The 13,609-nt window shown below is 32.8% G+C and overlaps 1 protein-coding gene across 1 annotated transcript in view; it reads left to right on the top strand.

Moving 5' to 3' along the window:
- Nucleotides 1–8,889: 8,889 nt before the first annotated feature.
- The window catches only part of LOC105331018 (uncharacterized), a 79,780-nt gene continuing 75,060 nt past the window's right edge, over nt 8,890–13,609 (top strand). Inside the window, exons 1-2 of the mRNA XM_066080197.1 lie at nt 8,890–8,914; nt 13,193–13,260. The gene's annotated coding sequence lies outside the window, so the exon portion shown is untranslated. The remainder of the gene's footprint in view (nt 8,915–13,192; nt 13,261–13,609) is intronic.

Here is a 13,609-nt window from a genome sequence, read left to right as displayed (position 1 = left end):
CGTTTTTGATAAGTTTTCAAAATGTTGACCTTTTTGAACATTAATGTACAGATAGGGATGTTAAACTACTAAATGATAACATATGCTCACCTATCATTTGTTAATACAGTAACTTAATCTGAAATCAGATATTCCTGTTAGGAATGGTGCCATTTTCATAATTGAAAGCGGACTTCATTACGATTTATATACCCGAGAAATTTCTGTTGAGACTGGTTTATATGTCAGGAAGCTTATAGGAATTTTCCTTTTGAAATCGAAAAAAGTAAGGTCGAATCAATCATTTTATACGGACAGTTCTCAACTCGTATGGATGGAAACACTGAATACCAGAAGGCGTGAATAATATTTGATATGCATACGCTTAACCAAATGTTTGCAATACGAAGGAGAAGTTGAATATATCTATGCAAGTACATAGCATTCTTCTTTGAAATAAAAAAAAAATGACTTGTGGTCATAAAAATTTGGCTGGGCTTTACAACAATCGCTGTTTTGATTTATTAAGTCGCCATGTCATGCAGTCCATTAATAGACGGACTATTGCAGAATGGGAGTAATCTCACAAATACAACACATCACTAAAGTAAAACACTGCTGGTTTCTTAGTCCAGTACGTCAAAAGTGGAATTACTAAGATGTCATAAAACTGCCCAAGAGCTCTAACGTTGAGAAAGTCTCGATCCATTAATTATTGTTTAGAAACCTTCTATTCCTCTTTCATATCGATGTATAAGCCCGCATTCCATTAGCAGGCAATTGATTGTACAAGAATGTTATAATTCATCGACACATACCATATTGACTACTATGATAAATATTCTAATAGGAATGGATTTCCCTTATTTTACGCTTTGTGATGAATGATAATCCCCGTTGCAGAGATTGTCTCATTTTAACCCTGGCATGGAATTCTGACACACTCCTTCTCCCAATGACTGCTTCTATCACCATACAAAGACTTTAGCTCAATCGTACTACCAGGTTTATTAGTGTTTCGATAAGGTAAGAGTTCTTTGAACAGATTGTCATACGGTCATTTTTTGATATTTTTGCACAGTCACATTTTTTGCTACACCACGTGGCAGGTTATGACCCCTTTGTTGATTGTTGTTTTGAATCCTTGTATTGGACAGCATAGTTATAACTTCGCTCCAACGACTGCATGGAAATTAAAACATGGGCAAAGTCACAAGCACTCGACTTATACTCGATCTTTTGTGTTTGACCAAAATATATGCCGCCATGTTAAGATTAGACTTAAGCGTATCTTGTTGTCATAAGATTAAGACAGATCTTAAGATAATCATAAGGTTTGACAGTTTTGTGAAACAGCTATGATGAAATTTGGTCGTAAGACAGATCTTAGTCATGAGATAGTTTTGTGAAATGGTCCCCTGTTCTTAAAAAGAAATAGCCCTAGGGCCTTAAAACTTAAACGAATTCATAGTTGATCTCAGTCTTACTTTTCCTTTTAGAAATGACAGATCGAAAGTGGGTTCATTTAAGTTTTATGGCCCTGGGGCATGTGTCTCGGTTTAAGAACTCTGAATCTTGGGCTTACGTTTTAAATGCTTAAAATCATCATTCGGACCTTATATACCGTCTATGATTTACTAGATAAAATGATGTTAGCAATATTGGTATTTAAGCTTAATATATGGTTGATTTTAATACGAAATTATTAAATTTCACGTCAATGAATTTGCAAACTCAAAATTACAATCAGAGGTTAATTTGCTATTTTAACATATTTTACTGAATTCTATTGGTTAACCAGGGGAAGTTAACGTTTCAGAATAGTATATACTGGATGAAGATTCTTGAAAGTTGCAAAATTGTATTTCTGAAAGCAAAGAAATGTATAGCTTTTGTGTCGATTTGTAATGCAGCATTTCAAATCTTTGGGGGCACAACTAAAGGAGGTCCAAATATCTAAATAGAACCAGGACTAAATACTTTTGAAAATACACTTAAATATTATGACTACAGTCACTTTAAATAATTTCCCATTTGGAGTGTAAAAGTAATAATCTGTTTAATCTAATGGATAGAACCAATAACATTAATTCGAAGCAAACTAATACTTCAATTACTTCTCCCGTGCGATTGGAGGCAAATTGGTTTGTCAATACATTGCTATTAAACAAAAAACATAAACAACTACAAAAAATCTGTCCGATATTCAACGGAATTTATTCGTGTGTTCTGGTTTTTAAAGAACCGGATATTGCAGACGAGGGTTGAGTTATGTCTACTCTTTAATGTAAAATTAACGTTAACCGCGAGATCACGCAATGAATGAAACTCGATTTCATTTACACAATTCTTGTTTTTCACTTGGAAAGAGTCGTATTGTCTGCCTGAAGTTAGAACAATCACAGCATGTTTGTCAACTTTATTGCATTTATGATTGGAACTTGACTTTTTGATATCTAGTTACAAAAATCAAAGAGAGGGCAGAATTCTTTGTAATTTGTTTATATAATGGCTCAAATAAATATTAATTATACCGTTTTTATCGCTGGCAGATCGGCAAAACATAACCCATTATCATCATTGATAAAAGTTACAAGCACAATTTTAATTGTTGTACTTTCATTTCACATGTTGCGTGCATTATTGAATATACAGATAAAACCCACCGTAAACACAATTACATTCTTCAAAAAGATTCATATTCTAATGCATCCTATAGGGGTCGTTTGAATCAAACCGTACGTTTATATTATGTTATATTGTGGACGATGGCTGAATAAAAGTTGTGGATAGGATATAAAACAAAGTCACTGGAGATCAAGAGAGCACTAAGATTTAGCTATTCAGGTTATTTTGTTGAACATCGAACAGATGTTCCGTCAGATTGCACGCGCAGATCCAGTTGTATAACTATAGAGCGTCTCTGTTGGTTCCATCGTCATCTTGCATACAAAGATTACTTTTTGTAGCTAAACTGTTCTTTTGACGTATTAATGTCTTAAATAAAATCTGCAATTCGATTACTAGTACTTTATTATCCATTCCGGAATTTTTGTAAAGATTTGTTCGTAATGTCCAGTCTAAAGAAGTTCAACACTCGACTGTCCTTTATCCCGATAAACACTCGGGTGGTGGCCCTCTAAATGGTAAAATTAACCGAGTAATGTCCAATCAGCGTTTCAATATTTATTATGGACCCGAAAGAAATGTTGATACTGCAACAGATCGGTGATATCGGGACGGCTGTCCGATTCCGAGCAAAGTACATAAGAAATTCAACAGTATATAAAAGAAAACTTAAGTAGTATATGTTAACTTATATATGAATAATAGCTTAAACCATGACATCTAAGTACATCCTTAAGTAAATCACGTAGCCAATTAATCTACTTTAAACTACATGGAAATAATGCCTGAAAGTGATATTAACCATAAAGAGATGTCAGGTGAGGAAATTGAATTAGAATTGTCTGAAAGCAGAAGACATTTGACGCTTTTACAACCATAAAATAAGTAAGCAAATAAGATCAACCAACAGTTGAACCATAAAAAAGCGTTTCCTAAACAATAATCATATTCAAACCATGAGAAAATATCTTGTTTAAAACCGCGCTTAAATTTACTTAAAAGAAAATAAATAAAAGTACAATCTTTGACACAATTATACATTCAGCAATGAAGTCAATAAAATTGTGCCAGAAAATTATACCAGTGCCAATCGTTTGAGGTTTAGTTTCTTAAAATCTATATTTGTATATAATATGATTGCCAATTGTCAAGGGAGTGCATAAAGTACTCATGTGAAACTTTTACCTTTGCTTTAATTGACAGGTAAGATATCCCGTCTACCTTTAGAAATGAGTATATTTTCGGAATCTTTTCTTTAGGAATAATCCAAAAGGATATAATTTAACATTTTGTAGACATTTTTATAAGAATATTGTATACATGTACATTAAGAAACTTTAAAAAATGTGGTCATTATATATTGGACTACCCTGTTACATATTTGAATTTTTGCGAGACTGCCACCTTAGCAGTGGTGTAATTATCCAGCATGGTGTTTAATACCTATTAATTTGATGCAGTTGTGATGCCATTAATCGTGTAATAACAAGTATGACTTGAACACTACAGTAAAAGCCGCACACGAAGAAGGGAGGGTTTTTCAATCAATGTTTGAGAGTTTTGTTGATGCTTGTTTTATCAGCACAATGTATTTGTAATACACCAAAGTAAAACCCAAATTTATAGCGTATATTTAAAAGACATTGCAAACAACACTAAGAAATGTAAATTTGGGCAAGATTTTTAATATAGTACTTATTAATCTTCTGTTCTCTCACTTCTTCAAGCACTTTGATTACTTCTTGTGTTCAATCCAAGAAAACAAAACTTGAAATAAAAACTTTATTCGACGTCATCTACTAATATATTAAATCTAGCGCTTGTGATCACATGTGCTAGTCTTTACAATGTCAGTGCTTATTGTTATTTTCTTCATACAACATTAAGTCGGACTCGTCAAAAGTATGACGCATTCCGCTGTAAATGAAAAATCAAATATAATTGTATCATGTCGAGGAGTCCGTTACCTAGTCGTTTCTAGGGTCTGGGGGTTGAATATCAATATATAAAACAATAATAATTTTCCTCTCTAAAATGATGGTGATTATAATTGACCTGCAAATACTGCAATACAAAATGGCATCCCCTACTTGATGTTTCATCACAAAATTTATATGCTCGACCTGTATGGGCAATTATATAGTACCACAAAGTAAACATTGGTTATATCTTATTCAGACGGTAGCGATCCCCCGCGGTACGCACTAGCCTGCACAAGAGGTTAACCCTTAAAGGCTTAGCAGAGGCAGTAACTGACTTTAGGCCTTGTGCGGAACGGACAGTGTGTACCTCTTACTAAAGGCACACCCTTCCCTAATACTAAGAGTATCAGCGACGACAAATCTTAAAGAACAGCTTCTATGATATCCAACACTGGTGGTCAACCTTCAAACACGACTCGTCTAAGTTATCATAATGTGGTAAGCCTCCCTTTCAAGATAATCCACATACCAAGTCGTACCTTGTCTCACAATTTCTCTTCTTCTGGAACGCTGCTAGGGGAATGAACGTTGCGACTTCGATGCGCTCGCTGATGTACCCTTTGTTGATCATGTGATATCTGTCGGTTGCTAAGCAACTATACAAACACAATCGGCATAGGCCGTGCGCATGATTTCATAACATTAGATCGTTGGACAATGCACCAGACACACCTTGCCGGATAACGCTGTAACGGACGTCAAACGGCGTTAAACGTTCTGTTTTTTCGAGATAGTTGGATATGAGCCAATCAGAGAGCTAGGAATTAATCAATCATATAATAACAAATTTCATTTACGCTTTTTAGCGATGGTTTCGTTTAATATGTGTATAGTAATAGGCATCAAACGTTTTATTTAAAGTCTTTTACGCCATTTTTCAATGGGAAAATAATACAAAATTTTGTTTACAAAACATGCTTAACATATAAGGGTACCGCGTTTGTTGCCCCTTATAAAGAATCGCCCCCGATGCTGAGGCAGACATGCTTGTATTACGACTTTGACATTCGCTATTAATAAAGGAAGTTATACTTCAAAAATGTTTTGGCAAATCAAGAAAAAACCTGTGTACACTTTTTTTCACTAATCTGTCCTACGTTTGCTGTGTTTACAATCGATACATACATGTACTATGAGGGTTAAATATAATCAATATAAGTACGAAACTAAACGGTTCCCTTGTCTTAACACGCTCAGGATGTAGTTGATTTTTTTGTGTTCCCATATAAAATCATGTGTAGTTACTCTGAATATTTTTATTTTCGAAAGTCCATAACTTTTGAAGATAATATCGTTTGTATGGAAAATTATTTGATACTGTAATATAAAAAAGTCGCATCAAGCAGCTTTAAGCTTCACGGAAGCTAGAAAAAATAGAGCTATAGCTAACTAAGACAGTTTGTTGTGTACTATTACTTTCAAGATAAGCATTTAGACACAAAATTACATGATGTGGTAAAGATGACAGGATTCTGCAGTTGGGTCGTAAATTTTCTTATTTCTAATTTGATTTCCTATCTTAACAACACGAGCCCATAGTAAAATTGGACATTGATTCATAATACTCTTTGCTTAAAAATCATCAATGTCTCGCACTAGCTGCTACGGCAACGAACATAGTCAACTGAATTTTGAACATTTCAGAAATCAATCCTCACAACTGACAAGGGAGTCAAAATAACAATACACAATAATAGAGTATTTTTATTAAAATTACTACCATATTATTCATTAAAACATATATCTGTACTCATCAATACATTTCCATCCTACTCTATTTTTATTAAAATTACTACCATATTATTTATTAAAACATATATCTGTACTCATCAATACATTTCCATCCTACTCTATTTTTATTAAAATTACTACCATATTATTTATTAAAACATATATCTGTACTCATCAATACATTTCCATCCTACTCTATTTTTATTAAAATTACTACCATATTATTTATTAAAACATATATCTGTACTCATCAATACATGTCCATCCTATTTCTTATTTACTGTGTGTTACGTGTACTAGTTCGTAGAGTCGGATGATATCTTTCGATTGTACGACTTCTTAACCTCTTCGAAAAATTTGAGCGATAATGACCTTGAATCTCGTCCGTACATTGTTCAATCTTTTAACCTTCCAGCTGTCTATTAAACGTCTTACAGACAAGTTTTATTTTAACTCTACCCCAATCTTTAAAAGAGTGTATAAAAAGTTATTAGATATTGTATTTCTATAAGTATTATTACTTCTTCATGCGCAGATCTAGAAAAATATTTGGTAATTTTATAATGTGAACTTAATTTGTTTGAACTTTCCCGGGGTAGGGGGAGAGAGAGGGGGTGACTCCCAATCCTCTAGATCTGCGCATGCTAACTCAATCCATGCATAGAACTTATATAAATATTTTAAACTTATGAATATGCCGAGAAAACGTTTCAATGCAATCTAAAAACAGTTGTAGTAATTATACTTAAATGGACTTTGACCCGATTTGAGATAAAAAAAAAATTATTTTTATTTTTTATGTATAAAATGGTTTACTGGTGCATTTTAAATGATTGGCCAAAATACTGAATGTTAAAGTCAAGTTACAAGCAAGATACAGAGGTAAGAATTGATTGTTATGTAAACAAAGCTCGAGTCTTACAGTTGTTTACAAAACATGTAATGTAATTACCATTTCTTAGACAAAATGACATGTAAAAAACAATTTAAACTAATTCAATATCTTGGTAAATACAATTATCAACAAATGAAAGATACATTTGATTGAAACTTACACCAATACAACACATAATGTAAAAAATGACAATATTCGAGCTTTGTTTACAATACACAGAATTAAGAACTCTGTACCTTGCTTATAACTTGATATTTGACTTTCAAATTTTGATATAGCATTATTAACTTCTATATTTATCAGTATAAACATTGAAAATGGAAAAATAAAATTTGAAAATTTTAAGTCAAATCGTGTCCAAGTCCCTTTAAAAAAATTAAGTATAAAAAAGATCATTAAACCGTTGAGTGTATTTCATGTAAATGTGAAACTGAGTATCATGTGAAATACGTGAAGGGATGTCGTCGGTTCATTTTATTAAACTATTCTCTTCAAAACATGCCTTGTAATTGATTGTATACGTTGTAAATGTCCACAGGGTCAACAACATAGCATATAGCATATTTGTCGTTAAACATAAGTCAGCGGCTGAGTACTTGTGGCACAGTCTTGCTATTTAAGAGATCAGTGCAGAACACGGTCGTATTTCATAGATAAGGCGATCGTTTTTATATGAATGTTCTGTTTTTATATGAATGTTCTGTCAAGAAAGAAGACATGGCATAGAACGTAAAATACATAACCCAAAAAAAACCCCGCTTCCTGTCGTTCTGTTTTAGTCTATTACGTTATATCGTCAAGCATTGCCTTAATGGTTTCAAGTATTTACACACTAACAGGTGCAAAGAATTATCATAATGAAAGAGTTGCAATTCCTGCTGTGATGGGGGGCATTCATGTGCCATCTGAAAGATAACTCCTAAGGTACTATCTTAGCCGTATGTATTAAGTAACCTCCGGGTGCTGGGACGACGTGTGTGTAGATAATGTAGGAAATGTCCTCAATAGGTGCAATGTCGTGTACGATATGAAGCGGAAATATTACAACAACCAGAGGCGGCGCACGACGGGAGTTCCCTATATTCCACTACTTTTTGTAAGCGCAATGTACTCCAAGGCGCAAATATTTTCGTTAATAGAGCTATATATAAATGCAAATTAATATTCACCGAACTCTTTCAAGATATATACGGATGTTAACCAGGGATCAAAGAACGCAGCTGTGTGATGCTTAATCGAAAAAAGAATAGCATACTGTTCCCTTTTCTACAGTTTACATAGCTACAAGAATTATATTTGATGTACAAAAATAATGGACAAATGAGAAAAAGCCGATGTACAAGTTTCATCAATTTGCATACATGCCTTTTAGTCAAATAACAATTATGATGCTGGAGATATCAACTTCAGACGACGTTTTTACTACGCATTCGATCTTTTTGATTTTAGGTGACCACTCCAGGTATATCTGGTTCTGATTAAGAACGTCCAAATCGATAACTTTGGTGAAAACCAGAAACCAATCCATCGGCTTTAACAACGCCCCGAACAATATAGATCGAGAGGAAGAAGAGAAAAGTCGCATTGTTTTTGTTTTTGAACGAAAGATTGCCTGCCGCCGGGATAAAGGATTTACATACACCGTTACTTTATCATATCTCATTGAATGAAACTTGAGATGTTATTCCGCCTTTGAAAGGTAGGTAGCAGTTTATTTTTTTCTTTTTGTCCTATTCGTTCACTATAACTGTGCAACATTATGTATACAATCCTTCGAAAACATTTTCAAGTGTAGCTTTTATTGTACTCTACGATACCTAACTATATTGAAGAAACTTTTACACCATTCGAATGGGAACATTTGTACACGGACAGCTTATAAATGCGGATAGCTATTACACTACAATAACGATTTTCCTCAAATTTTAATATATGATTTGTAATACATGTATCATTTTCTGCCTTATATTTAAAAAAAAAATACTAAATTCTACCGTCTGGTTTTTATTAGTGATCTCATAAAAATCGAAATGCACCAAAGTCTGCTCTATATTTGATGAGTACAAATGTAGATTGGTACAATGAATTCATTCAAAAATTAAGAAATATAACCCTGGGCATAACATTATTATGTGTATAGAAATTCAAAGGCATACGATAATTACTTTTTCTTTTATGTTATTTCCTATAACGTACTCTTGCAAAGCTTCATTTTATCAATCGCCATAAAAGCACAATGACAACGCTTACCTACCGTAAACTGGAAAAATCGTTTAAGTAAATTTTCCTTAAAAAATCTAAATATTTTTTTCTGTATTTTGTTTATTGTGTTCAATTAGTAAACGTTTTCGAAATATTGCATGAAAGGTAAAGATACACCGTATTTTACAATGCGCAAAAACATGCACAAGAAAAAGAATAGTCGGCCTCTTTTACTACCGGAACTAGAAATTAAAAAAAAAAAAAGGTCTTACAACCATCATTATCGTTTTGATAAGTATTTTTTTTTAAATTTTGTACTTAATGTCAAACACATTTTTTTTGAACTACATTCTGCAGTATGACTTCAAATTACAGAGTTCATTTTAAAGTCATATTTTTAAGAGAAAAAAACATATGAAAAAGAAAGCTACACTGAGAAAAAAAGTTTCAAAAGACAACCAAGACTTTTATATAATATACGATTTCCTTATGGGAGTAAAATATCCTGTTCTCTTTTTGAACACTATTTGATAAAGTTCGATATCGATTAGAATGGTTTGAAACGCATTTCCCCACTCTCCCTGTCCCCTGCGAATCTTCCCAGATCTTTTATTAAGACGGCGATTTTTTTTGCATCATGACTTTGTCTGTCCTCTTGTGACTTTACGTTAGTTTATTTCTTAACGAGTTAAGGAAGTAAAAATAAAATGAATCTTGAAAACATTTCTGATCTTCAGGGACATCAAAAGTAAAAATTAGGCGCTGGTTAAAATTTGTTAAAATTGTTTTTAAGGCAATCAATGGTATCAATGCATTATTGAAGTTTTAAGAGTATTTAATGAGCAACCAGATAGCTTCAAACACTTGTATATTTGAAATTTAGATACAAAATTTTATATTTGTTCAAACTTGTTTAAATACATTGTTAAATAATATTGAGTTCAAATACAACAATTCATTTTACATTATGATGTGTTATTTCACATAATACATCGTTACAGCTTAGAATCTATTAGAGAATATCCAGTTGTAAAGATTACTGAGCAGTTGGTTACGATCACTGTCATCCAGTTACCAGTAATAAGCCCCAAAATGTCAGCCGCAACAACGTAATGTGACTTAGACAAGATTTATGATAAATGGCTCAAGTAAAGTTCCTAGACATTCACATATTTCATAATACTGATGCACAGACACAACACACACAAAGTAAGTACTAAATCCGCAAAAAAGACCTAATTCTTAAACTAAGCTGAGGATTGTGGTGCGTCAAATTATTGAACCAAGAATGTGACAATTAGTGCACTGGCATGCTTTCCCGACTACCCTAGCGTAGACGCATAATGGTGTGCACTCTGAACACTTACGATATGCAATTTAAAACATTCAAGGGTTCTCATGGTTTTGGAATCCAGTATATGAATTATTCGTGCTATGTATTAAAAGTTTGAGTTATTCTCTAATCGATCTAAATTTGAATCAATTTCATCCGTATGTTTCTACATATTGAGTTAACCATAAAAAACTCTTTAATTTCAGTATCGTACCATTAGTTTAATTCTGAGGTCGCTGTCACGCTGGTTAGGACACCATAAATATATAAATATGTTTAATGTACAGAATAAACTTTCTTTTCCAATGATAAAGAATAATAAAATTGATGGAGCACTATCTCGGAGCATAACCCAAACAACGAACACCTATCTCAATATGAGCTCTTTGTTTTCAGAGGTGCGTTGGTTTCCAAAACTGTTATCTCTTGCCAAATATATCTTTTGGAAGGTTTTCTTTCATGAACAGGACTTGTCATTAAACTTTCTGTAAAGTCTTAGATAATTCTATGTCTGATCATTTGCACAATTATCATGCACAATTATCATAATTGTGCTGGTTATATAAATACTTGATTGTTAATAACAACAAAAAGTATATTTTTGTTCGCCAAGATAAATTATTTAATTAGTCTGACTTTAAAAAGCCCTCAGTTATACCGCTTTTAGTTTGTTTTGACTTTTGATGGCTCACGTAATGTAGCCACTGATGCAACGAGATGTCACGTTCAATTTCTTTTGTCTTCTTCAAAAAATGTAAAACCGACAATTTGTTTTCCTTCAGGAAAAGCTTAAATAATCCTTGAGCATGAAATATTATTCCGGAAAACTAGAAACATGAAAAACATTGCCTGGCAAAATAAAATAGATTCTGAGTGTCCCTGCAATCAATATACATTTGTATAGCCACTCAAAGCTTTAATATACATGTACTAATACCGTACAAGATTAAATCTATTGATACTTTTTACTTTCCTCGTCGCTTGCTATTTAGATTCATTAAATCAATAACGAAAAAAGATTTTGAGATTAATATGGTGTATTTTATTTAAACGAAGGCAGCTGTTTGAACTGATGGTTTTTGTCAAACTGACTGTTGTTAACAATCTATATCAGAAACGTTCACCAATTCATTTACGCTGCTTGGACCGAGTTTTTTAGTTTTTACAGTATCAAATAATTTTCCATACAAACCAATTATCTAAGAAAGTTATGGACTTTCTCCTATTTACACCAGCAGAATTAGTCTCCTTTCAAAGTTGGAAATATTTTAAGTAAATATAATAAAATTCTTTTTGGGCAAACGAAAAAACAAACCAAAATGCATCACAGGAATGTTTAGAAAAAGGAACCGTTTGGTTTAGTCCCCCGGACGATTGGGTTTATTCAACCCGCGTGTTATGCATCGATTGTAAACAAAGCAAACTTCAGAAATGATAGCGAATAAAATATACACATTTTTCTTTATTTTCCTGAACATTATGACCTTTATTTATAGCAATGTTGAAGTCGTAATACAACCATACCGGTCTCTACGTCAGGGGTGAATTTTAACATGAGGCGAAATAACGCGATTCCCTTTTGTTGTCGCTTGTTTTGTTCACAAATTTTGTACATAATTTTTTTCATTGAAATTTGGCGTAATTGACCGGGAAAATTACTGAAAAGTCTATTATTATACACATACGTATAACATCGTTTAAAAGCGTATCCAAAATTTTATATAAAATCAGACCAAGCAGCTTTAAAATTATATTATTTTCCCAGTAAATATTTGATTGCTTTCAACATTTGACTACTATGATTATTTAATTAAAGTTTTTTTTAAGTGGAACAACATTAACAAAGGTCCAACGAGCTATTATATAAAACCCCAAGGAATGTCACTGGGGTAATGAAATAACCTTAATGGTACCGCCTTCGTGTTAAAACTATATGCCATGTGTAAATGAATTATTTACCTACAAAGATGTACATGTCATATTTCAGTACACTATGTACCGTTATACAGAGAACCTATTAGTACTGACCACGGCGCGATTCATTCTCAAAATCTAAATAAACTATCTGATCTTGAAATAGACATGCTGACGTTATCATTCAGAATTTTGGTACAGGTACATATTGTAGTTCCCAATCACATCATCTGCCGCCAAGTTTTATTTTTATGTTATGGCTTTGCACTCGTCAAATTATTATCGCAAGAGTAATTAAAATAATAACAGCATTGCTTGGTTTCTGTTCATAAGAAATTAAACTTATCTGTATTGCTGAATATCAGTGTTTGAAATTCAAAGGCAGCAAAATGGCAATTTATATTCGATATACAAGTTACAGAGATTCTTAAGCATGATATGTTTTTTGTGTGGGTAGCATTTTTAACGTGAGCAAATATATCATCACGTGTATAAAGATGCCATAAAGATAGTACTCTTCAATTGCAGTCGCTCCAAACCGTTGAGAAGATCTTATTTAGATACCATACTCTCTTTCTCTCTCCTAACATGTACAGGTAAGTTTAATTTTATCATTTTGCTTTTTGTACAGCTGCGAAATCTAGTATATCAAGTATGAGGGAGAGAATATTAAAAGTCAGCCAAAAAATGATAAAAAATGGTTTCTTTAACTAATCATATACCCCGCAAACATAGGAATAACCTTGTTCGTCCGTTTGTCTGTTTGTGCAAACGTGTCTTTCTTACCTTTGTTACGGAGAAAATTAGAAGTTTTTACTTCACACAAAGAACGTCTATTACGTGAAGATGTGACGTGATTTTGAAATAAGGTCATTTGAGCAAGTTCAAGGTCACTGGAAGGAAACGTGCATAATTCTCTATTGTTTTCTTATGGAGAAACATTGA

The sequence above is a fragment of the Magallana gigas genome, chromosome 3 (assembly GCF_963853765.1).
Source record: "Magallana gigas chromosome 3, xbMagGiga1.1, whole genome shotgun sequence".
Classification (NCBI taxonomy): Eukaryota; Metazoa; Mollusca; class Bivalvia; order Ostreida; family Ostreidae; genus Magallana; species Magallana gigas.
This window is presented reverse-complemented; position numbering and strand designations above follow the sequence as displayed.